Here is a 25,630-nt window from a genome sequence, read left to right on the forward strand (position 1 = left end):
GAGTGTGATCTCTCACCAGCAACAAGAAGAGTCTGCAGACAGCTCAGCAGCCCTCAGACCTGGAGATCAGATGGGGACTGATGGGGACTGAATACAGTGAATGTTCCCAGTTCACATGGAATTATGTTAGAATGGGTATTTCTAACTTAAGGGGGCAAAAGCCCCTCCCAGTAAAGAATTTTGGTTGTTTTAGTTCTTAGGACATTTAATGATGTACTGGCACATAATAACTGCGCTATAAATACAGTCTGAAAAAATATGAGCTTAGTTTGGAAGCTGCTCTTCAGCTAAATTATGGGGTTTTGATCCTGACCTAAACTGATCCCACATGTTCCTGGATTCTCCCAATGTTTGAGTGCATAGTAAATCAACCATAGCTTTTGCTTTTTATTGCAAAGAATGAACAGAAGAGATTGTGAGTTATGAGACTTTGGCATCTGTTTATCACATGGTTTAGGATTGTTTGATATCTTTTTAGCTTTAAGATGTAAATGAAGTTTAAAACAGGTACACAGGATCAAAATGTAGATGTCTGCACATATCTGCCAGGGGTCAAACTATTTAACTGGCATCAGTTTACAGAAAGTAGTCTGAGGTTCCCCCAAACCTTTGTGTTTCAAAAGTGTCTCTACAGAGGAAACTGCTGGTGTACTGATCTTACAAGTAGTAATGGGTTCTGCTCACAAATATTTTGCATTATTGCCTATGTGAAGAAATAGTACCATAGTAGTGAACAATAAAGAAGAAAAATATATCAAGCAACTTCTTCACTAGTAATTCCCAAAGTTTAAAAGCAAAAACTGTTGTACCCCTAGATTATGCTGCTTCTGCTTAGAAAAAATGTACATGTCCAGTATGTCTTCTTTCCTCCTCTTCTAAGGCCACCTCATCCCTCTTTTTTGATCCGTCTTGTTAGACCAGTTTTAGTGGTCTTATTATAAGCAAGTGTCTGTTCTGCAGCATGGATCTTATCCTTCCCACCTCAGCTCGAAAGCCCTTTGCATTTCTGTTCATGGACATGTTTTTGTCCCCTGATCCCTGCCCTCCAGGCCTTTTTATTCTTGAGATGTTTTGCTCTTTTTGTCTTTGCAGTCTGTACCTGGTAGCTTCTTCCTATTCATTGGCTTTTTTTTGCAAGTTTCTTTTTTTTTTTCTCTTCCTTGAGAGTTGGTATTTTTACTCTTTAACTGTAGTATTAATGTATGGCTAAGCTGTATTCTTGGACTCAGCTTTCCCAGTGCACTGGCTTTCCCCTTTGAAACCATTAATCATGCAGCAGGACTTTTTTTTTTTTTTTTTTTTTTGAGTCTGCTGCCCACACAAGCCTGTTGCCATGTGGGCTGTAGAGTCAGCTTGTCTGAAGTCTCATATAGTAATTACCAGGTAATAAAATTTAACTGCCCGATAAAACCACATGGAAGAACCATGCTATTGCTGGCTTGTCCTACCCAGCTGTCCTCTTCCTGCCTGCCGGATCTTCTGGGCAGGGGAAGGACTAACCAAGGTCCATTTTGGCCCTCTTCTGTGTGTTTCTGTGATAAGGATTCTGGTGAATCAAGGCTCAGAGGACTTCTGTAACAGACTGTGAGCTGTAAGCAGTGAATCTGAACTAAATAATTCCTACTTTTCATCAGAATTCCTACTTTTCCATCAGGAAAAAAAAAAAGGTAAATAAGGCACTCCAAAGTTATCCTCAGACACTAAGCTGCTTTCTAGGTGCCTGGGAAAATGTTTCACCTACCAATGCTGCAAAGCTGATCTACTGCAGCCTTAAATTACCTGGTGTGGTGTGAAGGTGTCTAGCATGGACTAAACAGCAGCTCCACTAAATTGGCTATGACTCAAGCTGGCAGAACTAGCATTACGTCTCCGGTCCAGTAAGGGTATATAATAGCTTTATGGAGAAATGAAAAATGTCAGCTTTCTGCCAACTTGCTAACAGAATATATATCCCCATTGTAACTCATAATTTATATTACTGTAGTGCTGGTATCTTCCTTTATCACCTGCGTGTTCTGTCTCATTTTTTTTTACTTCTCAATAGGATAACAGTCCTGGTATTTTATGTTGTTGTTGCTTGTCTCTGTTTGTTTTGTTTTTCCATTTTCCTTTTTTATAACTCAGTAACTAATATTCCTGTCTTCTCCTGAGCTCCTTGGGGGTGAAAGTATATCTGCCCAGAGTTTCTGGGAGATTTGTGAATGCATTTAAAACTGGTCCAGAAGACTATTAAAATGGTGGGTGGGTAATTTGGGAGAGAAGGTTGCTGAGTTGTACAGTCAGGCAAACAGAAAGGATCTTAAGATATCATTAAATCCATACTCCTGCCCCAAAGCAAGATACTTACACTAATATTCCTAAAAGATGCTTTTCTAAAGATTCCTTCAATGATGACAACACTTCAGCTTCATTAGACAACTGTTTGCCCTTAATGTTAAAAATGTTATGTTAATATTGAATCTAAGTATTTCAGATTGTCATTTATGTAATTTCTGCTCTTACTCCCTGGTGGACATGGAGAACATAAACATGTCCTTTTCTTTGAAGCATCATTTTAGGTTTTTGAAGACTTATCTGCTCTTACTAGTCCAATCTTCTTCAGGCTGAAAAGCTCCAACACAGTAGGTCTTTCCACAGAGTTTGTGTTGTCTATCAATTTTGTTTCTCTCTTCTGTCTTTTTTCCCCATTAATCCACATCTTTGCAGTACAGTATACAAAACTGGACACACTAATGTAACTGAGGGCTTCCACTGAGGCTGGTGAGATGAGTGGGGAGATGACTTCCCTTGCCTTGCAAGTTATATTCCCATTTATACAGCTGAGTGTTGTATCTGGAGCTTTTTGCAATGTGATATCATTCATGCCTGTCCTGTCTGTGCTATGTCCACTATAACCTATGTATCAACTTCTAAGGAATTGCTCTGAAGTAGTCTGGCCTGTATTGGCACAGTTTAATATCCTGAAGTACACAATAGCCTTGTAAGGGTGCCATCAGATGATGTGTCCTTATTCTTTGAGATCACATCTCCATTTGATCTGCTCTTTGTGCTAATCCTGTGGTCCCCCACGTGTCCTCCCAGATTCATGTTGACTCCAAATACTCTCTATTCCATCATGTGGGACATTAATAAATATGTTTAATAGTCCTGAATCTAGGATAGATTCTAAAAAGCCATCCCTTGAAGCACTCTACCATTTTCACTCTGAAGCACCATCTTTCCTTCTTTCTACCTGTTTTCTACTGCCTCAGAGTTTGTCTTGTTCTTTGAAGGAAAACAACTTGTTTGGTATACAGTGCAAAAAGAGTTCCATTTCCTTCCTACTTCTTGCAGTGGTTTTCTGGGAGTGGAGAAGGAGGGAAGGAAAAACGTGCAAGTTGCTTTCAGAATGAAGTATATATTTTCAATCCTTTTTGTCAGATTGATCATTATAGTGCCTTGCAGACACTTCAGGGTCTCCACTTGGAAGCAGGATCAGAGCTAAGCATTCAGAGCACTGGAGTCAAAACCCTGAGCCTCCTACAATGGCTGCACATGGCTGTTCTGCTTTTAGTTAAAAACCAATGAGCTGTTACACCGAAATCTAGGCAAGGGAGCTATGAAGGGAAAACGCATGCGAATGCCTTGATTAATAGCATCCCTAAATGACAATGGCTGTTTTATAGGCTTTATAAGATTGTGGTGTTTCTCATATATAAAAAAGGACAAGATGTGGTTGTAATTAATGGAGAAGCTCTTTGTTGAAGCTGTTGACTCTAGCAAAGAACCCAAGGGTTTCTCAGGCTCTTCAGTTGTAAAACTAACTAAATACATCTAGGGCTGCCTTGTGTCACTCCATGGCATCTTTCAAAGCTGTAATTAGCAGATACCTAATGAGTTGCTGTTACAGTATGTGCATCAGATGACTCAAATATTTACTTTAGGCCTCTGCTTCTCTTTCTCTATGCAAGTGAGAATTATTTAGTTTTAACATTTAGAGAGAGAGTTTTCTTCAGTCACCTCACTTCAAAACTTCATTGCTTTCCAATATCCTGGCTGTCAGACTGAGTCCTCTTTAGTACCTTCAGCAGAAAGGTGCATATAAAACATTTAGTGGTGAGAGTCCTTGCTTCATGAAGCTTTCTCTGATTTGTAGGAAGTTTGCCTAAAGGCCATATTTTCACTACTATAGGTAGTAAATTTGAATTTAATGTAGTACCTGGCATAAAGCCTACTGATGGGCTTAGGAAGAGATTTTAAGATTCTCCTCTGCACCTTCTTTTCAATTGTCTCCATCTTCATGAGTCTTCAGTAAAGCTGCAGTGTTCATTGTGCTCCAGAAAACCTGCTTGTTATCCTTATTTGAGTGTTACAGCAAATCAGATGTCTGATGCATAAAACATAGCCGGCCTGCTGATGGTTATGAAGGAGCAAATGACAGAATAACATTGTTACCCTCCTTGCATTTTTTAGCATGACTGCAGCTGCCCCATTGCTTCATGGTGGACCTTGTGAGCATAAGACATCTCGCTAAAGGTGAGTGGAAACAAATCAAGACAGGTTATGCTTTTAGCTCTAAAAGAATTTCATGAACGGGGCAGTGGAAGAATAATTAGGAGACTGGATCCCTGACACTTACCTCGTATAACAGACTCTTCTGACAGACCGTGAAGTGCGATGCCAGTAATGAAGCAGCTGTGATTTAGCCTTGTGATTCCAGTGTACAGCACCTGGTTTTCTGTACTGACTTTGCTTTCTCACTCCCAAAATTTGTATTCACTTACCTGCCTGTGATATCTGAAGCACTGGGCAGACAAATATTTTTATCATCATATAGTTGCTATGGCAGATCTTTTCAAAATGACCAACTGCAGCAGTCAGTATTAAATTGCCTACATTTCTTAAATGCTTGAAGGTGTAACCCATGTGGTAGCACAGCTAATTGCTCCTTAACCTTGGAGAAATATGGTATAATGGGAGTGTGAAAAGACTAAGAAATTAGGCTGCATCTGTCTGTTGTGGCCTAGATTGAGTGATGCCAGATGATAGTAGCCCTTTATCTTTGCCAGGATGGGGTGGTTCTAGTTGAGGAACTTTCATTGATGCTGTGATGTCCTGTGGGGCAGTGGTGATGGAGCCGGAACATGATTAGTGGAAGAAGGGCTGCAGACACCCCTTCCCTTCCCTGACCCGTGCTTGGGTGCAGGGAAAGGAAGGGGTGCCTGCAGCCCTTCTTCTACTAATGTCTTTTGGAATGAAGATTGCTAACACTTCCCAATGACCAGCAAGGAGCTGCTTCCAGGAGAAGAGTATATGTGTCAGGAATCCTTCATACTCCAAAGCCTTCCTATTATTGTCCATCCACATTATTCTAAAGACGTTCCTTTTGTACTCTTTGTTAAGCACACTTGAAAACCTTAAATATTAGTTTTGACAAGAATTTCACGTTTACTGTGTTTGGGCTGACCTTGGTTCAGAAATTTCGTAGTCACTCCCTGTCCTTAGCCATTTCCACTGTAAAAAGTAAATATTCAGATAAGAATCAAATATAGAACTAAATTAAAGATAAATATCTTTCACTTAGATATTTTTTCCACACAGCCGGTTATTTCTGAAGACTGTTCAAAGACATTTTTAAAGAAATAACTGAATGACTTCAGGTTTGAGAACAAAGGTACATCTAGATACATATATGCAACTAGCGTATTGCAAGTATCTTCTGTTGCACGTACCTGAAACAGATTTCTTCCTGGCATCACTGGTCTTCTAGACATAAATCTCAGGGGGCTTGAACTGAATGTTCAACAGGTTTTGAATGAAGAAAAAAAAATAGTGGGGGGTAGGTTAGCATGTGTTGTAAGAGTATCTGTTTTATAACAGTCATGGTTGTCACAATAAACATGATTAATTTGTTCTTCATTGCCAGCCACTCTCTTAATTCTTTAGATGGTGGCAAAGATGAATAGGGAGCAAGTTTCATACTTCTGAAAAGCTGTGAATTTATATGGTGCCAGTCTCATAGTTACAGGCAGTTGAATGAATCACACATGAGTTGCAATCTGACCAGTAGTTCTTTTCTTAACTATGATTTTTTAATGTGCCAGTCTTATTTTTCCCTCAGCACAGTCCCATTTCTTTCATTGACAAAAGGAAGAATAGGAATATTTCTTTTCTTTAGCAAATTTGCTTTAGTCTGTGGGCACTGAGTAATTCATGCAAATTATGCAATTTATAGAAGAGAGACATTAGTTTTGCTCCAAGGTCCCCAAAATACACATTAGTGTTAATGTCTTTGAGTCTGCCCTGTCACTACCATCCAAGATCCTATGAATCATTTTCACTTTTATCTTCAAACTTATCTTGATTTTTGACAAAATTACAGAGAAACATTGCCAATGGGCTCTGTAAGACATGCCTAAAATAAACCAAAACATAAAGTATTATTGGTTAGCCTCCACAGATCGTCTCTTCTTTAAACTGCTGCTCTCACTTCTGGCTGCTTTGGTCAGTATTGATTTGGTCTTGTCAGATTGCTCTTGTTTATTTTTTGCAGTCATCTATCTTGCCCTTCAGATGTTGTTTATCTGGAGTGACATTTGCTTACACATTAATTAGCAAAGTGACTTAGATGTATATATTTTTGTAGGTCTGGTTATTTTTAGAGGGGTCTGGATCTTGCCAGATTAAGTTGCATTCCTACCTCTGCTCTTTGGATATCTGTCAGGTAACAACTGTAAATTTGGGGCTGTAACTTACCAGTGATCATGAAATTTGTTTGCAGATTTACACAGATGTTCAAAATGGACAAGCAAAGAGGTGAACCACAATGGCTACCCCTAATATCTGTGGTTGAGGTTTGACATGTGAGGATTTGGCAGATCAACCTCAAAGTTTGGAAAAGCTGTATTCCCTTCTTCAGTGAACAAGACCTGATGCTGCTTAATGTAAGTAAGGTTTTAATACAGTATCTGGAATGTGTATAGATGCTTGTTTAAATTAAATGTAAAGTGTTAAATACACATCTTGTGCGGCATTTCAGATCTCATTTGGATGAAATCAAAATTGGCATTTGTAACCCAAACTGAGATATAACTCACAGAAAGTGAGAAGGGTATTAAAGAAAAAGACACACGATTTGATTGTACTTAGCAAGTAAACAAACAAACTATACATATGGTTAAGGGACACTACAAATTTTCCTGGTGGCAATGCCAGAACCAAACATTGGGGCTCCAACCCGCACTCCCAGTTCTGGACCTTTTATCACTCATATACTAGAAGTAGCCTTTGTAGTATTGGAAGATGATGATGATTTGCCATATCACCTAAAGTGCTGGAGGTGTGCTTTTTTGTTTGTTTATTGGCTTTTGGTTTTGGTTTAACGTTACACAAAGCTTTATAAACAACTAATGTGACTGATAGCAATGCAAATTTCCCTGAATCATGAAGTAGCTAAATAATTTCTGTTAGTAGAGAGAGACTATCTTGTCCGTCAGTCAAGCAGATCTTATTGTCCTATTGGTTGTATTCAGATGATTTTAATGGACTGAATTAGAGGAAAATGCCTCATAGCACAGACCTTCTTGCTTTAAAGATGTTTGTAATTTTACTACAATATCTTTCCCCAAATTATCTATTTAGTATGTTTAAAATTAACGAGAAAATCCATGGCTTAAACAGGTAATGAGAGTCACTTAATTACTTCAAGCTATAAGGAAAGTAATTTCCAATAGAATAACTTAGGCTATCATCCTGTGCTCTACAGCTGAGGGACTGAACTGCACAGCGCTGCCCGCAGCTGGGAACACAGCAGTATAAACTGCTTTCACATCCCTACTCCACCAGAGCTCATGCCTTACAAAGGAAATGGGTATGGTCAGGGAAAGGCTGGAAATAGGGAGCTGAGAGATGCATGGCATGAGCAGGCACTTTCCATTAAAGTGAAGTCCTCTTGGTGAAGTCCTTGGGCAAAAATTATTGTAATATCCCATCCTTTTCTTCCAAGGAGATGATTCATGTCTGAGATCTTTCAACTTTTCCTGAAAGGGAAAGACAGAAACTCCTGCTGTTGTAGAATAATTGAATTCAATGTTTTTCCTCCCTTCAGGCCAAGGTTTTTAACTGAAAGAGAAAACTGGCAGATATTCTTAGCTTTCGGAATGTATCTCTGTCAGTTTTCTGTCTTGTGATTCCAAACAAATCAAAACAACAAAGCCGGTCTCTGAGTTCCAAGATGGGACACAGAAGAATGACACAATTGTGTTTGCAGAATGGATGAGTTAACCTCTATGTCTTTCAACTTGCTTGCAATGGCTGATGTCAAACATACGTATACAAGAAAATATGAAATTCCTTTATAATTTACAAAATTGCTGCTGAGCTTTTAGTGCAATGTGGTCAAAGCCTGTTTTACTTCTAATGCTGGGAGGTTGGCGATTTGTGCTGAATGAGAGGAGTGGGCTGCTTGTAATCTCGCATGCCAGCCCTTTATCAATCTTGGAGATGGGTCAGCAACTCCGACCAAATTTGAGATGGGCTTTAATCACCTTAATTGCCTATGGACGTCTATGAGCACTGGGAGCTGGATGGAACGAAAAGATTCGTGTTATTGCCAGCACTGACAGAAGCACTGTCAGAAATCATCCTTTACGTCGAGGGTTTGACAGGAGCTGTTGGGCCAGACCGCATCTCCAGCTCCAGACCAATGCTGCAGGTATCCACAACCAGGACTATTGCAGGAAGAGCAGATGGTCAGGGTTATTGCTCTGGAAGGAGATTTAGGAAACAAAGGGCAAAAATAGAAAGGAAATCAAGCTTTGCTAATTTTGCTGTTTGTGGAATTAACTTTTACTATTGAAATTAGAGAATAGCCCCACAAGTCTCTTTCTGGTTTTTCTCCAGAGCACTGTCAGGGTGAGATTCTTCTCACTGATCTAGTTTTCGAATTAGCTATCAGTTTGGCCTGTGCACATTCTTAGTTCCTTTTTTTTTTCCCTGACATAATGTTACTATTGCAGAAGATTTTTAACATTACTACTTCAGAAGATTTTTGAATTATAAATATGACAGGAGATTCTAGGGTTTTCTTTCATTTTAAAGACATTTATTGAATGTATATATATAATGTCAGTAGAGCAAGGGCATGACCAGTACTTGTATATTGTCTACTGGGATCAAAACATAACAAGGCTGGTATTTTACTCTCTTTATGTATGTTTTACTACCATTGTAAATTGTTGTCAGTTGACTTTGAAGGTGGTCAGAGGTTAAAATACCAAGTAACTGTTTTGTGAACAATATTCCAATATTCTGCAGCTGGAGAAGATAACACAACAGCTTAATTTCATAATTTATGGCATATCTCTGCAGAGGGGACATCATTTTAGAAAAATACACCCTCAATGAATGGATGTTACTGAGAAATCCATGAATGTCAAGCCAGGTCGCAGCCATTAAACTCCAACATTCACATGCAGTCAGATAGGTGTGGGGTCTGATCATCTCTTTTGAAATCTATGTGTTGCTTTTAATTATTTTTCAATAACAGTTGAATTTGGCCCTTGAATTATAGGTGGAGGCTATTTACTCTGTTTTGGTGGTCTAGAGCGAAGTGTTATGTGCTGATGTGAAAATAAGATAGCATAAGACACGGCAGCTTTGGCTGATGAGAGAATTTCAGCTTTCAGCCTGGCTGGTTAAGTTAGCTATTTGTTCAGGGGCATGATGGAATAATAAATAATAATAATAATAAAAAAAAAAGGTTATGCATTACAACAGTGAACAATTGGCTGCAGCTCTAATCAAGAGACAAAGAAAATCATGCCTAATGACTAAACCAGACAGCAGGTTGCACATTTGGACTTCATGATGCATTCCAGTCAGTAACATGAAAGACAGGAAATACCTTACACGTGTTGCCTTTGGGGAACAAGAGAAGATATTGGAGGTCAAGCATGGCTCTACAACATTCGCTGATAAATCTTTTCAATAGTGTTTTTTTTCTTTTTCTTTTATATTCCTGAGCAGTGTGGTATTGCCTGCAAAGCAGTGGGAAGATCAAACAGCCTTTCAGCCAGCTGCTCAACATTGGTCACTGCCTTTAGAGAACGATGAACCCATCAGCGCGGCTGAGTGCTGCTGTAGATCATCCAGCACATGCAGAGGTAAACTGAGAGCCGGGAGTGACCTTGAGCACTGTACCAACAGCATTTGGCCACGACCAGTAATAATGTCAATCTGTTATCTCCCAGTGCAATCCAACTAGCTACTGGAGTCAAGGTTGCAGACTGGAGACCCCAGAGCTGTTTTTAACTGCTTGCATCTGAAAGTTCATCTAAATTCAGTCTCGTGAAATTGCTGCAACATTAGAAACCATCATTGTAATTAGGCTTCACAGAGCCCTTCATCTGTATTCCTTCACTCTCTTTTGTAAATACAAGATAGCTGACTTAAGAGAGTGTCATTCCCTCTGGTGCCAAAATTTGGGTAAATCACTAGAAAAACAGTATTCTTGGTGTGGTAACAAACACAGTAAAAAGTTATTTTCCCCTTTTTAAATCCTGACAAGCTGTAGAAAGCAGCAACTTTACAGCCTCTCTCAAAACACATTATAATATAGCACATTATTTTATGCTGTTCCTAATGTTTTGGCTGTTATTGCTAACTACAATGGCACGTTAACATAGGCTACTTCACAGGTTACTGAGGAGTAGAATCCTTGTTCCAAACAGAATCACAGAATCATCTAGGTTGGAAGAGACCTCCAAGATCACCTAGTCCAACCTCTGACCTAACACTACCAAGTCCTCCACTAAACCATATCACTAAGCTCTAAATCTAAACGTCTTTAAAAGACCTCCAGGGATGGAGACTCAACCACTTCCCTGGGCAACCCATTCCAATGCCTAACAACCCTTTCAGTAAAGAAGTTCTTCGTCATATCCAACCTAAACCTCCCCTTGCACAACTTTAGCCCATTCCCCCTCGTCCTGTCACCAGGCACGTGGGAGAATAGCCAACCCCCACCTCGCTACAGCCTCCTTTAAGGTACCTGGAGAGAGCAATAAGGTCACCCCTGAGCCTCCTCTTCTCCAGGCTGAACAACCCCAGCTCCCTCAACCGCTCCTCATGAGACTTGTTCTCCAGGCCCCTCACCAGCTTCATCGCCCTTCTCTGGACTCGCTCGAGCACCTCGACGTCCTTCTTGTAGCGAGGGGCCCAAAACTGAACACAGTACTCTAGGTGCGGCCTCACCAGAGCCGAGTACAGGGGGACAATCACTTCCCTAGTCCTACTGGCCCCACTGTTTCTTATGCAAGCCAGGATGCTGTTGGCCTTCTTGGCCACCTGAGCACACTGCTGGCTCATATTCAGCTGCCTATCAACCAGTACTCCCAGGTCCTTCTCTGCCAGGCAGCTTTCCAACCACTCATCTCCCAGCCTGTAGCGCTGCTTGGGGTTGTTGTGACCCAGGTGCAGGACCCGGCACTTGGCCTTGTTGAACCTCATACAGTTGGCCTCAGCCCATCGCTCCAGCCTATCCAGATCCTCCTGCAGAGCTTTCCTACCCTCGAGCAGACCGACACACGCACCTAACTTGGTGTCGTCTGCAAGCTTACTGAGGGTGCACTCGATCCCCTCATCCAGGTCATCGATAAAGATATTAAAGAGAACTGGCCGCAGTACTGAGCCCTGGGGGACTCCACTAGTGACCGGCCTCCAACTGGATTTAACTCCATTCACCACAACTCTTTGGGCCCGGCTACCTAGCCAGTTTCTAACCCAATGAAGTGTATGCCAGTCCAAGCCATGAGCAGCCAGTTTCCCAAGGAGAATGCTGTGGGAAATGGTGTGAAAAGCCTTACTGAAGTCAAGGTAGACCACATCCACTGCCTGTCCCTCATCCACCAAGCGCGTCTCTTTGTCATAGAAGGAGAATAAAAGACAGAGTAAAAGTGAAGGAATTAGTTCCATGTCATTGGTGGGTTTCTCTTGCTCAGCTGTTATGTTTATTTAGTGTGGTGATAATGATAATGATTTTCTATAAGACCATAGTAAAAAAAATAGTCATTCTATTTCAGTAAATATAGGGTGTCTAGACCTTTATGTTACAAAAGGTAAAGAGAAGGATATAGAGATGTGGGGGGTGAATCTCACAGTAGAGTATTTCTTCAGTAATTGTATGTAAATTGACAGTAAATTTCTTCAGCATTGCATGGTCTACAAGTGTGCCTAGATATAAGCACATAGTTGAACGCCTTGGGCCGGGACCAAGGTATGGTTGGACTTGATGATCTTATGAGTCTTTTCCAACTTGAATGATTGTATGATACTATTTGTAAATGGAAATGATGTAATTCTGTCCGTGGTGCTGCCGAGAGTCCCCGTGCCACTGCTCAACCACAGTCTGCAGGGTAGTATCAAACCTTTACTTGTTGTCTGCTGTGGCACAGCTTTTGGGGGTCCATTTGGATCTGTTAACTGTTAGGTGAATGGTTACAATTGGCTTCAAGTGAGAAATCTAGGGATTTCAGCTCCTTGGTGGATAATTTTCTTTCAATTCATATGTGAGATATTTTGATCTGTTCTGTAAAGAAATCTTGTGAAATTTCTGACTCTAAACCATGCTAAGAATGCAGGTATGCATGTGAAAAATAGTAACCACAATATACTTGAAATGGTTCTTTCAAAATGTGTTCCAGAAAAGGAGAGAAAGGGCAGAAAGAGGGCACATTTTTTTCTTGATTTCTTTAGCAGCTAAAGAAAACTGTTTGTTTATTTTAAAACATGTAAGCCTTTTTCCTGAGTGCTTTTTGAATGCTATAATAATCTATGCAGTTTAGAAATACCGGAGCCAAAGACAGGACTTTTTAACTAGGGTTTCAGTAAACTGGGGCTGCAGACCTACCTAAGCAGCCGGTTCTGTGCTGAATTTCAGCTCAATCCTGTTTCATCTGAGGACAATAGAAAAACTCAGAATAAATTCAATATTATATGTTCAGGGAAGAAATCTGTGGTTTGGAGGGCAATTAAAAATCTACTGGAAGCATAGAGAATCAGCAAAAATACTTTCAGAAGTCTGTCTTTCCTCTGCATAATGAATAGTCAGAGCATCTTGTCGCCCAACAAGGTACAAATTAGGTTATTATTTTCCCAGCTGCAAGTTATTCACGTGGGGAATGATGTACCAACAAAGCTGCTTGTGCATATACGTATTTCAAGACTTTCAAAAGCTAGTGACAAGGTAATTGTTTGATAGATGCAATATGCTATGGGATAGGTATCCAAATAACACCAACATCAATATTTGGTCATATTGTCAGTGTATAAGCAATCTGTCTTCAAATTGTGTCTGAAAGCAACAAAACCAAATTTTCTCAGAAAAAAGTTGCATTGCATGTGCAGTGGAGAAAAATCTCCACTGGTGATAACACATTGTGGTCAAGTTTCTCAGAATTGGTGGGTAACTTATGCCAGACAAATATGAACCAAGTATATTGTGTGAAAACCAAGCAAGTGCTTGGTTGGTAAAGTATAATCATACTCAGACATGCTTATTGTTTGAAGAAACTCAGGGAACAAGTCTCAAAATTCCACTTAGTGAGTTCAAACTGGCGCTACTCTGAGTGGCACTGAGCATTTATTGGGTTACTGAGCAGGACTGGTTGTTTTAATCTGAGCCTTACAGAAAGCAAATTACAAAAAAATCAGTCAATACTGTTGACAAAGTCCATTACTTCTGCACTTCAGTCTGCTTGCATTTTGCTCCACAATTATGTTGCCATAAATATTTTCCATGGAAAGTATGGAGTGAACAACCCTTTTATTTTTCAATGTTGATGATTTTTTGTGAGATGAACTGCATAGCATTTCCAAAGCATAATGGCACCAGGGAGGAGGAAACTTGCTTCAGTTTAGCATATTTCAGTCTTTTAGAAAGTTCCTTTTCTAAGTTGTGTTTTTATGCATTTGGACCATCTCTGAATGCAGCTAAAGGGTGGTTTTGATGTATGAGGTAGTTAATATGATTGAGGAGAGAAAATGGTCAATACTTGATTTTAAAACATTTAAGGTGACTTTGACCATAGCAGTCTATTTCTTGTTAAGCCAATAAATTAGAAGTGATAGTCTACTTTGTATTAAGACAAAATATAAGTAGGCCTAAATGTCTGTAAAATGCCCATTCACATTTACTATGCATGTCATTGAAAGATAGCTGTGACGTTTTCTCTTGCATTTTTCTCAATCAGCCAGCATTTCTATTTAAACAGGCATTTTCAGTCCTCTAGAAATGTGTATGAAAACATTCCCTCAGCTAAGAACTGATAAGCAGGGTCACATTTTACGAGCCTTTTGAAAATATAAAATATTGCATAGCATATACCTTTAACACACTCGTGTATATGTAGCAGATCCTTTTCATATCATTTTTTGAAGAGCAATATGGTTGCATGAAAAAAGACACAAGGCCAACAAGCAGTCCCCAGCAGTTCACCCAGGTCTGGCAGCGGTGTGGCAATGCCAATGGAGTGCTTGGCATGAGCTATCCCATTTCTCAGCTGTGACACCACATTTGCAGTCTACTTGTTGGCTGGTTGTTCTTCTGGGGGAGATTGTTACTGTTTTTTAATTGTGCTATAACTCTGTGATTAAACAAAGCAGTAAACGGACTGTGTGGTGATAAAAGCAACATATATACCTGAAGACTTTAAATTAATGGTGGGGATGTTGCTGTAGAAAACTTACTAAAGGTTGTGACCCTTTTTTGGACACATTAAATTTTTATGAAATTCTTCCCAGTCCCTGTGGATCCTTCACAAACACCAAGAGCAGTTCCTCTTGCAGGCTGGGCTTCTTCACTGCTTATGCTAAATCATTAATAAATGATTTTAAGTAATGTTGGCTCTGATAGAGATTGCAAGCCTGTTCTTCAACATTATAAAATTGATATTTGCATCTAATTTGGGTTTTGGTCTCCTATTCCATTTGTGATGCAGAACAGTATTTCCCTCCCCTTCTGTGTCATGCTTTGTCATGAGCCTTCTGGGAACTGAAGTGAGCGTTATCAAATCCTTCAAGCAGTTCCCAGGCTTAAGAAATGCAAGACCATTACACAACAAACCACGAAAATTCACAGCTTTTGTTTGTAGATATCCAAGAGTGGAAAAAGCAAAATAATTTGATTAGTCTGTTCATAATATGTATGCTGTAGGATCTGTAGATGCATATAACTTTGTAAGACTCGCTATTAACAAGTATTTCCAGAGGAAATGGGTTCCTTTCTTTCAGGAAGTCTCCCTAAATGTGAAGTTCTGTTTATGGCTTAAAAGATTATTTTGGCATCCTTCCACTCAGTCGTTAGCATCTTGAATCCCACACTGTAATTAGCTACACATGCATACTGGAGTACTGGTGTAGCAGTCTGTCATATCTAGCCACCTTTAAGCTCATTGTTTCCTGTTTGTCACCATGTTCCTCTATTTGTTAATTATTGTTTTGCTGAACACCTACAACTAACAATACGGAAGTGCAAATATTTAGAAAGATGAGAGAGATACTCATCTTGGGAAGAGTATTATGGATTTTTCAATACTATTGCATTCCATAATATCACTTTGACCTTCAGAGAAGTTTCACAAGGGAGGATGCTCTAGCTCTGCCTAACCTACCATTGCTATATATATGTTACGTTGTTAAAGGTAAAATCACTTATGGATAGGTCCTGAAGGAGGATGAGGTGCCTGGAGAAACCCAGAACAGTGCCAGTGCCCCAGCTGGGGTCCAGATGCTCCTGCACAAGCGGTGCACTGACCTTCTGTGTTCGCTTCTCTCTGGCTGCCATCGCTGCAGGTCCCCCAGGTGGGCAGGGTGGCACCGCAGCGCTGGACACCAGCTGCCGCCTGTCACCCCCGGGGGATCTGGGTGGGCTGGAGGTCAGGAAGCAGCTCATGTCTCCTGAAGACTATCTGATGGAAACACACTCTGTCTTTAACATATGGAACAGTGAAATGAGGAAAAAATCTGCATTTCTGCTGTAGCTTTCTATTAATTCTCTGAGCTGTATTTGGTGGCCTTGGTAAGCATGAGGAAGGTTGGTGCTGCTGACGAAGGTAACCAAAGCCAGTACCTCCTGTGCACAGGTTTCCAGCTGGTGTATGTTCCTCTGTCACAGCACAGTCCCTAGGCTGTTCTTGTTCAAGCCAGGTGATGTTATCAGCTGCTGATCAGGCTCTTGCAGGAAGCTCCACTTTCGTGAACCTGAACGTTTATTCTCCAGAAAATGATCATCAGATCCTTGTGTTATTATAGTTCTGAATGGGAGCTGCAAATGCTGGTTTAAGACCACATTGCTCATCTTTAAAAGAATGGTGTACTTCCTCAGGGACCAATGTACGGTTTTTATCTGAATTTATTACCTGTTATTTTGTTTCACGTGTCAAGTATGATAATGAGGTCCAATCAGGAACAACCAAGACTGGCTATTTCTTGAAGAGCAAAAACTTGCTAAGCCTTTGAAGCATAAGGCTTTACGCATTTAAAATGAGAAGTATCAATGAAAAACTAACTTCTGAATGCTCAAAGGCAAGATCTGGGATAGGTGAGGAGACTGTGATGGCGTTTCAGCTGGGAGTTTCACAGCTCATGTTTGCACTCACAAATGTGTATCTGTCCATTCTGCTCTTTGCAGAGCCCTTGGTCTGGATAAAAAGGTTGTGGGGTGTGCAGGAGGGTCTTTGTCAGCAGCTAAAGTCTGTCTCAGAAGCCAAGCTGCCCATGGGGAAGAGGACATCTCATCTAGATATTTGGATGGGATCTGTATTTGCACTCACAAATAGCAGTACTCTGCATCCATATCCCAGTTGAGCCTCATCTGGGACATGACCAGAATACAGGAAGAGCAGGCTTATTAAATTCATGTTGGCACCTTGTCATTTGAAGACTTTTTGTGGACCTGAAGTACAGCAGCTGTTTACAAGGCACCCTTATTTTTTCTCATCTATTTCATTAATAGGCAAAAATACTTTAGAAACAGAAATCCTCTGATCAGGCATTCATAATGAAGAATTACTGCCTGTCCTATACTGTTCCCTTCAGACTGTTGCTGTCATTTAATAACTCAAGGATGTGATTTGTAGCATCCTTCTTGGGAAAGTGTCCTACCGTCTAACATCCCTTTTTGGAAGGCTGTTTCCAATATGTAGCTGTAAGCTTCCTTCATTCAAAATTGTGTTGCTTTCAAGCTGTTCTTCCAATGTACACACACATTTCAGTTACGGCAATTAATCATTTTCTTTCCTGGGAAACTTACATGGGTCTAGTCATAGCTTTTTCTCGTAAGCTGGAAGTTTTAACTAAGTAATGCCTTGGGATCCAAAACCAGTTCGTGGCACTGAAGCTGTTTCCTCAGAATAAACTTCATCACAGCTAGGTTTCATTGTGCTCCAGATTTTCCTTGATATTTTTCAGTTGTAGGTGCATGCAAAGTATTAAATATTGGCCTTTGTTAGTGCCACCACTGCTACTCCATACTGGAAGACCACTTGGATGCTCCTGGGGTTAAAGAAGCCTAAACTTATCCTGACACCCTTGTCTTCTTCTAGGGTCCCATGTGCTTTCCTCTCTCTAGAAAACAGTTCAATGTTATTGGTCTCTCCTTCCATTATTACCCCATTTTTCTACTTTTAACATGTTTTTATTGGCTGGTGATGTTATTTTTCTTCTCCATCAGCCCTGCAGCCTTGGTACTGTTGGGGCAGGACCCTCTTCCTGTCCAGCATCATGTCTAGCAGCTGACAAACCACAGTATGAGCCCTCTGCTTACACTTCCAAAAATTAATTTGTTGTTTTCCAACTCCTGAAAGCCTCTTTGACCTGCTTGTGTTACTGTAAATATCCTCTTTGCCTGTCACAACTATTTTGGTGATAAAACAACTGTTCACAGGGTGTCAAAGAATGGGCAGGAACTTGAGAGAAAAATGATCAAGACCAATGTTTTTCCTGCTTTCTTGACTCTAGGCAGTGCTCACTGAAAATACAGATCTGCTGAAAAACAATGCTATCTAAAAAGAGAGCAGTTTTCCTTACTCTCAGACAAACTTTTAAAAACAATCTCTCAAGAAAAAGTTTCAAAGTTCTCAAAAAAAAAAAAAGGGGGAATGTATCTAAAGATGAATGGGAAGACACATGTTTTTAGTAACAGATACTTTATTTTTAGGTAGTATAATTTTTACGGAAGTCATAATGTTTTATAAGTTTTAATGAATGTCCTTCTCAGAATAACTTGAGAGTTACTATCAGTGCATTATCTGGGAAAAGGTCACCAGATCTGTTCTGAAAAGAGAGGCATTTGCAAATGGGAGGTTACACAGGTTGGGGAAGGGAATTTAAAGTAAAGCACTACGTGCACATCGCAGTCTGCACTGAGGGAAGTGCACACGTGGTATAGCAAGACCAGATGCATGAATCCTGAAGTCTTTTGGATTTTATTGGTGTCCAAACACAAGCGAACCTTTATGCCATGGCAGAATTTATGTTCTGTAGCAGGAATACAACTCCCTTTCTTGAGACAAATAAGATACAACCTGCTTACTATTCTAATATCTTTAAGTTGCTAAACTTCAGATTCATAGCCGAACTTCAGAGAAACTGTCCTTGCAACCACTGCATACCCATGTCCTGGCTGCTGGCTGGCACCCAGCCCTTAGGTGTGCCTCCAGCGAGCCTTGGCTCAAAATGCAGTGCACCAGTCACCCTGAGGTGCACGCTGAATTTAATTCAAGCCACAGCCAGGGACACAAGCCATGTTGTAATTATGGGCTCAAAGCCCATTACATTCATGGATCAAGCTTGCAGTATGATCCTGTGAAAAGACACCAGATCTGTTTCAGCAGAAACTGGGAAGCAATGATTTTTACCAATTTTTCCGGTTAACTTTAAACTGTTGACATGGTGCTAAATTCAGTATGCTGAAGGTGTTTCCATGTGTCACTTCTAATAGGATACAGGTGTCAGACAATTTGAGATTATTTCAAACCTAATTTTCCTAGAGTGAAGATACAAACAGTTACACCAGAAGCAGATGTTGGGTCTTTCTCACCCCTCTGAAATGTGGTTTGGCATCCATCCAGTCTGAGTCTATGGGGAAAAAGAGAAAATTATATTTAATTTTAGCTTGCTTGGTTTCCTCCTTTCAAAATCTACATGAATGTGCAATAAAATAGCCCATCCCTCTGCTTACACAGGGACTAAGTATCTTGTTGCAAACAGATGGAGTGCAGTCAGGTTGGGACGTGAACATTTTTCCATCTCCCCACTATCACTATGTGGGCCAAAATTTTGTAAAAAAAAATGCTATCTTTTCCTTTTTCCACCATTCTCCCTGCCTCTTTCAGTTATTTTTCTAGTGCATTTGTCGGAAGTAACAGCCAGGAAACAAAGGCTACAAGGACTGCACGTAAACCACCATTTTGGGGTCCTGCCTCTGGTCCATCCCCATTGACCTACCTTGGGGTGGTCTCTAGGATTGCATCAGGGCTCGAGAGAGCAGCCCTGAGAGCATCTTCTTCCCTCTGATTTCAGCCTGCTAAGATCTCCTTTAGCTTTTCTTACTTTTTGAAGCAATGTTTCTTTTCCACTTTATTCATGTAGTTTTATGTGAAATCTCAGCTATGCATCATGGGTACAAAAACTAGAGATCACTTGCTGGCACCGTGCTGTCCTGAGAATGATACATGCTTTCCATCAGAACTCATGTAGGTGACAGAAGAATTGAGCTCATAACATTGGGATTTACACTTTGTAGAAAAGAACATCCTATTCTGAGCATCACCATTCAGATTTTGGTTTCTGATGCTCAAATATGTATTTCTTCACCTGTTTCTAGTGAAGGAATCTTATGACTACAAATCCCCCTTAGGGTACAACCTTACTTAAAGTCAAATTATCATCAAATGCTACAATTAAAAATAGTTCTGCTTAAGTCCAAATAATTGCACATTAATATATACATATATATTAAGGATTTAAGAAAATGTATTGTGGAGATATGGAGATAATGTGGAGATAATTTTTTTTCTTTTCTTTTCTTTTTTCAATCAATATTTGTTGACCATGAAAAGACTTCTGAAGAGTTGCTCTCATAACCAAACAACACAACCTTCAATATTTAAGAGCCATAAATTTATACTGGGAAGCAAAGGGGTGGGATGTTTTTGTCATCCATCTCCACGTGCCCGAGGAAGAAATGCATGAAGTCCTTCTACACAAAACAGGGACTCCACAGAGTGGTAAGCACATAAGGGAAAAACCACCAGATGATGGGTGGAAGGTTTTAACATCACTGTTTATCTGCACTATGTCAATGCAGATTGCACCAGGAATGTTCTCAAGTCAACCCCCCACTGAGGCCACCGGCAGAGGTGAGTAAATACAATAAATAGGAAGCATTAATTGCTGGCTTCTGAATCAAAGGAAAAACTACGGAAACGCCACTCTGCAAATTGGGTTTTAACTGCACTGCCAGGAAGTTATCTAGAGGCATTTGAAGACCAACTTAGTAACAGGAAATTAATCAAAAGCATTTTAAAGTGGCTCCTTGGCCAGTGAGTGCTGTGGTGGCTATTTATTCTGCTGAACTATGGCAATTTAGCCCAGTTAAGGGTCTGCTCAGATGTTGTATATTAGCCACTGCCAGAACAAGTGACCTTTTTGCACAGTACATTAAGAACAGAACAAAAAGATAGAAATTCCCATTTTCCAAGCATGGTCCAAATAAACCTCTGTGCTCTTGTTGAGCCAGCTGTGTTGAAGAGGAGTGATTATAACAAGCCTTTTTTTTCAGCCTGCACCTGTCTCTCCTTCCGCAGCTGAGGACACACTGGAAATCTACTTCCCTATAGACCTGATCCAATAAAAGTTTCAGGTGGAAATTAAATTCATCATTATCTACATCTATTTTTACTTAACCACTTAAGGGGAAAAACACCCAAAAGTCAGCAGTTACAGGAATGTGCAGTAGCTACTCACCCGCAGTGAAGAAAAACTTCCCCCCTTTCTCCATCCCCAAATAGATTTAAGGTTCTTTTATTTTTCACTCTTGTGGTCATCAAGGTCTTGCAAAGAAGAAATGAGGACCAGATTCAAGCAGCCTCGCGTTGCTGGTAGCCACAGTCCAGCTCGTGAGATGACAGCTCGGCTACCACCTAAGCAGAAACATTCATGTTTGGGGAAGGTTTAGTGCACCCTGGGTTGTGCCACTTGGGACTGTGTCCTGCACCCCTTGCTTCAGGCACAGCTGCATGGATCAATCCAGCAGCTTTGTTTTATCAAGGAATATATGGGAAAGAAATGTGCCAAAATATCGAAAGGAAAACAAAAAACAAACAAACAAACAAAAAAAACACACACAAATGTGTTTACAAAGTGTAGCATCCACTGCCAAGGTCTGATGTGGATCCACCGTGAAGGACACTGGCTGGCTTTCTCCAAAGACTGTTTTCCTCTTGATTTTTCTGAGGAATTTAAGAATTTGCTAGAGCAAAGTGGAGTTCAGCATTATCCATGGAGAATGCAAAACTGTCTAGTTTCCTCCTAGCAGATAGATATATTATAGAAAATATAAATAGACGTTTAAAGTCTTCAAAGTGCTGTGAAATATTCCATTTATTTGGTGTATCTAAAATTGCATTACCATTTCTAAAGCATTGGTTTCCTTTAAGATATCTTCCTTCTTTCAAATGAATAGCTTTTTTTATACTTAGTTATTTTGCTGAGGTAATTCTCACACAGTGATCTTATCCACCTTCAAATCTTTGCCCGTGTTCCCTCAGCCAGCTGTTATTCACCCGTAAGCATGCCTAATGCCAGTTGTTTGATTTCTGGCACTGAAATACAAGAAAATTAATAGCTTCAAAATTGGCATTATTGGATTTTTCTTTTAATCCAAAATTATTGGATTTTTCTGTCTTTAAGACATGATGTCTGTAAGCTGACCGGCACTATGTAAATATCAGACATCACACATAGTCTCTGTTCCTGGGGAAAAAATCAAAGTAGAACTCAAATTGTTTTGTGACAAGATGCTGTATATGACTGAGGCAAGACAGCAGGATGCTAAATGAAAATTACTAAAGCATGTCAAAATAGAGTGACAATAATAAATTATTGTCAAATGAAATGCTTCATGCTGACCTAAATTGTTACACTACATTTTATCATATTGTGATTAAGTATGTGGTTCAAAAAAGATTAATCTCCCTGGGATGTTGTTGTTATTTCTACTGTGAATCAATTGCCACAGCTTACTTGAAATAAATTAGATTTTTCAAAATAATATTCTTAATGCAAGCTATGCAAATCATAACTCCAATAATTAATATATTTATCTCCTATAACATCGAAGTGCTAATTGTTAGATTTTTTATTATTCTTACTACTTCAAGGCAGTACCTGCATTTCTGGAACTCTGTGTAGTTTCATCCTCTATCGTTTCGGGTTTGAGAAGAATTATATCTACAAATGCAGCCATTCAAAATTATGGTTGTATGATAGAAAATGACTACTTTCAGCATACTAATCAGCAAGTCAATAGAGTCCATAAAAACTAGGGATACGAACCAGAAAACGTTATTCATTAATTTTGTTTATGGTTATTTAATTTTAATTATAATACTTTAAAGCTCTTTAAATCTACAACTCCATCATATGTAAGTTAATGTAGTATATTTTTTCAAAAATAATCAAGGCCTGGTAATATAGATCACTACAGAGCCTGTAATTAAATCTTTGATGAGTTTCAAAGTGATTTTTAAGTGTGCATGCAGATTGTAAAAAGTGCTTTACCAAAGCTCTATTCCTATCATCATGACTTCAGGAATGTTTCTCAGGCAATGTCCAAATTAAATTTTCTTTCAAGTTCAAAATGGATATGTTTGTAATTGAATAATGACCTTGCCAATAAATATTCTGTGTACGTACACAAAACAATGAATTTTCACACCTCTTTTCCTTTGTAAGTGATAATAACGAATATTTTTCTACGGATCATAAAGGCCTTTAATACTATTATTGCCATTATGCCTTAGAGAAGGGAGCCTTGATGATATCCATTGCAGGTGTTTTCTTCTCTGAAGAGGTGATTCTAGATCTGATCTTACAGCGCTAATTTTGGCACCATCACAATGGTCAAAGGCCAAAAAAAAAAAGGCACTGACAACAGAGTATATCTCACTGCTGTCTGCACCCTGCATAAGGACCTCATGAGATGGAGGACAATTTCTCTGCCATTTCCTGATTTTTATTTCGTAGAAACCAGTGTGCACCACTTATCCGCTATTCTCATTGCAGATTTTATTCACATTTGTACATTCTGAAATGGTCCTCAGACCGGTACCATTGCCATGGTCCATCAGGAATCACATCACCTAATTCACGTCAGCAAGTCTCCTGGCCCACCTGCACCTCTGACAGCAGAAAATGGAGTGGAAGTATTTTATTTTTTTTTCTGGAGTAATTTCCTTGTAATTAAATTACATGTTAAAGACAGGCTTTCACTACCTCTTGTTACAACATGGGAGCTTGCAGGTTTCCAGTGATAAGCAGGCTGTAGTCAATTAGAAAACCTCAGGGTTTTAAGAGTCTGTTCACTAAAATATGTTATAGTTCAAGTCGTTGTGTAACAACCCACATCTCTTACAGCTGTGAAACGCTCCCATCATCAAGTAGGTCTCTGGGACTCCCTCAGGAATGGCAGACTCTAGATATCCAGCTGCTAGGAACAAAAATAAATCTCTTTGAAGACTTATTTGCTGTCACATTGTGCGAGGACTTAGAAAGGCTGAAATATTTTAATCATTAATCTCCATTCATCAAATCTTGTCATTCTTAACAAAACTCCAAAATAGTTTCAGCTGTGAGTTGGATGTCAATGACACCTAGCTCCGTGCATAGATATCAGTTTTGTGAGATATGCCACACACAAGACATGCCTGCTGCAATTGAAACAACTCCTGCCCATGCAGAGACACTAGAGAACATTCCATAATTCATTATTATTTATACTTTTAGCTATTCTGCAGGAATAATAGCAAAACTTTAATAGCTATTGATCACAAACCTCTATTACCAGTATTATAATCTTTTTCAATAATGGTCAAAGAGTCTGTGATACTGACACATAGTGTTTGTTACCATTACTCTGGTGTAATATTAGCAGCAGAAATCACTGCTATTAGAAGTTGTCACTACATAGAAATATTTATTGCAGAGGCGTATTTGGAAAAATATCTGAAAATATCTTAGTGAGTGATGAAAAACTCAGTAGAATATGTGGGTCTTTATTTTGCTGGGGTTGGAAAAAACACATTTTCATTTCTTTTCTGAGTTCCTTGTTTTAAAGTAGTAATAATTTCTATTTTTTTTCTCAAAATATTTTATTTTTTTATAGCTAACCTTAAAAGAAAGAAAACAAAAATAATATGAAGGAAAATGTGGTTGTATTTAAAACGTTCCTTGACCTCTTCCTTGGTCAATAAACATTGTACAAATTAATAGCAAACGTTGCACAACTTAGAGGTAAGTTTTTAATGCCTTAAAAGACTTCTTGGCTGGCAAGTATTTCCAAACAAAGGAATCCCAACATATTTCTTTAGGCTGTTTTTTTCTCTTAGTATTTCTTCTTATTTATAAGCAATGTCTTGCTTCTCCCAGTCTTCCACCCAGCCTTCTTGAGTAACACCAAGACCATTAATGCTACATTTGTGGTGTTGCACCAGCAATCCTGGTGGAAGTCCTGTGGCATGCGGTTAGCAGAAGAGAAGGTGAATGTGTGTGGGAAAATGTGCTCAGGCTGCACAAATATCTGAAGCGTGCACATTAAAGAAAGAGCACTTTATTGCTGGCCAAGTGCAAGGCTATTGCTTGAACATCATAGTGATTCTTTGCTCTGCTACGATTTAATCCAAAGGCCACCAAGATCAATGGAGAGAAGCTCCTCCAGACTTCACAAAAACTTTGCATCAGCCTGCCTTAATACCCTTCTACCAGAAGGCCAGAAATCCCTGCAGCCATCTAGGGAGAAAAAACCTTACCCCACTTCGGAGTCAAGATATCATTCAGGGATGCACAGGTTAGATCATCTTACCAGATAGATAGAGTATGGGAATGAGGAATAAAACATCCTAGCCCAACAGTTGTTTTCAAGGACTTTTATTCATTCTTTTGAAGCACAAGCCAAAGCCGTTTGCAGGCTCCTGTGGAAATGTTCACATTAACATCAGTATGTAATTTTTCTGGGGTTTGGGTATATTTGAAGGACAGAGAATAATATAAGAATTGCTATGAAATGCTGAAAACATTTTGACCTGCTCTTGATTTTTTATTTTCTTTTATTTTTGAGTTGCTGGTTTATCACTATATTCAGTTCACGTTTAGAGAATACTTAGTAGAAAAAAAGCTCTTTATTAGAAGAATAGGGTAGCAAGCAAAGCATGAGCATTGTCTTGCTTTTTATTACAAGGATGAGGCCAAAGGTCTGGGCATAAAATGGTTCTGGACCTCAGTATTACCACTGAGAGTATACAGGCTTCTTCACTAGTAACCTATAGCCATGGGGAAAAAAAGGTATAATTAGCAGAAAGCTGGACAGTTTACTGAA

At 39.5% G+C, this 25,630-nt stretch overlaps 1 long non-coding RNA gene across 1 annotated transcript in view; it reads left to right on the forward strand.

The window, feature by feature from the left end:
* The first annotated feature begins 4,450 nt into the window (after window positions 1–4,450).
* LOC308194990 overlaps window positions 4,451–25,630 on the forward strand; it is a 35,604-nt gene continuing 14,424 nt past the window's right edge. The window contains exons 1-6 of the long non-coding RNA XR_013951121.1: window positions 4,451–4,515; window positions 6,761–6,923; window positions 10,006–10,142; window positions 20,097–20,264; window positions 20,345–20,396; window positions 23,323–25,102. This is a non-coding gene — a long non-coding RNA (uncharacterized lncRNA). The remainder of the gene's footprint in view (window positions 4,516–6,760; window positions 6,924–10,005; window positions 10,143–20,096; window positions 20,265–20,344; window positions 20,397–23,322; window positions 25,103–25,630) is intronic.

Source organism: Anser brachyrhynchus (genome assembly GCF_964034855.1).
Source record: "Anser brachyrhynchus genome assembly, chromosome: 4".
Classification (NCBI taxonomy): Eukaryota; Metazoa; Chordata; class Aves; order Anseriformes; family Anatidae; genus Anser; species Anser brachyrhynchus.